Source organism: Aplysia californica, unplaced genomic scaffold (genome assembly GCF_000002075.1).
Source record: "Aplysia californica isolate F4 #8 unplaced genomic scaffold, AplCal3.0 scaffold00004, whole genome shotgun sequence".
In the NCBI taxonomy this organism is placed as follows: Eukaryota; Metazoa; Mollusca; class Gastropoda; order Aplysiida; family Aplysiidae; genus Aplysia; species Aplysia californica.
Window position 1 is genome coordinate 260841 of NW_004797274.1, and position 1832 is coordinate 262672.

The 1832-nt window shown below is 44.5% G+C and overlaps 1 protein-coding gene across 8 annotated transcripts in view; it reads right to left on the reverse strand.

Moving 5' to 3' along the window:
- Positions 1-1832, reverse strand: part of LOC101860537 (anion exchange protein 2) — a 91288-nt gene that overhangs the window by 82981 nt on the left and 6475 nt on the right. For 3 of the 8 annotated variants that reach the window (XM_035968458.1, XM_005089184.3, XM_013079608.2), the window contains exon 1: positions 963-1636. The exons of 1 other annotated variant lie outside the window; for it this stretch is intronic. The gene's annotated coding sequence lies outside the window, so the exon portion shown is untranslated. Of the gene's footprint in view, positions 1-962; positions 1638-1832 lie in introns of those variants that run through there. 4 more of the 8 variants (XM_035968453.1, XM_035968450.1, XM_035968460.1 and 1 more) reach the window with 3 other exon arrangements.

Here is a 1832-nt window from a genome sequence, read left to right on the forward strand (position 1 = left end):
ATATGTGTGAGACTTTTGGGGAGAGAGAGAGAGAGAGAGAGAGAGAGAGAGAGAGAGAGAGAGAGAGAGAGAGAGAGAGAGAGAGAGAGAGAGCGAACACTTCTCTCCATTACCTAAAAACTGGCTTACAACCAAATATCGAAGACTGGAAGCATTATTTCTCCTTCCTTAAAAAAAAAAAAAAAAGTACACATGATAGATCCACAAAGACCACAAAGCAATGTCAGTGCATGGAATTAAAAGCTGGTGGTCAGTGAGGCGTGACCCTGAGAAGGAAAGGGTAACCCGAGCTGAAACCCAGGGCGCTGCACCGCGGCACAAGCCTTGCCACCGTCACCAGCTGTTCCGAATTGACCGCAGCACGTGATTGTCAATGTCAAACAAAAACTACTACCGTTCCCGGCGCTAATTATTGAGTAACAAAGAAGCACGACAGCTCAGCACTGACATTGTAATTATTGTACATGCTTTCTGCCTTCCATCCACACAATCTGGGTGTGTTAAGAGGCGGCTGCTTCCACCAGACCTGCAACGGTGACACAGCAATGAAGCTGATGGACAGAAATAATCGACACAATAAATATATAAAATCTTCCCAACTCGAGAAACGAACTCACATCTTCTGCGCGCAAGGGCAATGATCCAAACCGCACCCCTGCAGATGCTAGTGCACAATACAGCCTGGATAGGGAAAAACTCTCGGACTTTACCAGGGCATTGAAAGCCCCCGACTTCTATGTTTGTCCCCAATATCAAATATAAAGTATTAGTGTTGCTTCCTGCTTAACTAAATTGTGTCTAAGAGTATCTCTATATTATGAAAACAAGAAGAACTACACACAAACCAATCACATGTTGTACTAAACAACAATACCACGAGGATCTCTGACGTTCGGACGGTACTCCAGTTACTCCAGGACACTCATTGACTTATTAACTTATTAACGGTAAATCATACACACTTCTACCGCGTGTCCATATCCAATCCAGCTTCTTGTGTGATCGGGTTGGTAGGCAGGCAGGCTCGTTTCATCGCTAAAGTGCTATGACAAATTCCCAGAGTCGTCGAAGCAGAAGTAAACACAGTTAAAACCAGCGTTGTCAAACAGGAGTAAATCGTGAATATGTGTTAACGTATAAACGATTAGTCCAAAGCACGTTTCTTCAGAGTGAGAAAATACCATCCAATCTCTTGTGTTCTTTTCAGCACTTGAAATAAAACTTGGGTCGGCAGGCACGTTCCGTCGCTAAAGTGTTATGACCCATTCCTTCTGTCGCCGGTGTAGAAGTAAACACACGGGGGTCATTAGAACTTAGAGAGCCATATAAAATATCGTTGTCGGACAGTAGTAAATCCAGTACACGTATTAACTTATTAACGGTTTGTCCAATGCACTTTTCTCCCACTTCTGCATAATGTACATCACTCCATCCACCCAACTTCTTGTGTTTTTTTCACGTCTTGAAAAGTGAAAACTTCTCGGATTGACGAACAAGCAGACTCGTTCCGTGGCTGAAGTGTTATGAAAGTGTTCTGACCTATTCCTCGTGTCGCCGGAGTTGTAAACGCAAGGGGGGAGGGGGTGGTGTTTGGTCTCGCGTTGACACAGAGGCGTCGAGGTGAGCGGACTGTCATCACAGATAAGTCTGTTTGGTTGCCTTTCCCCTTCCTCGAGGGACCTCTGCCGCCCTGACCCTGTTACACAACACTGCGTGCGGCGATTACCGTCGCTTCTTGGGTTTGTTTGTTTGTTTGTTTGGGGGTGTTTTTTCTCCTCTATTTTAATGTTCTTGGGTTTATTGTTTGTTGCTCTTTTTTGTCTTTTTTTTTT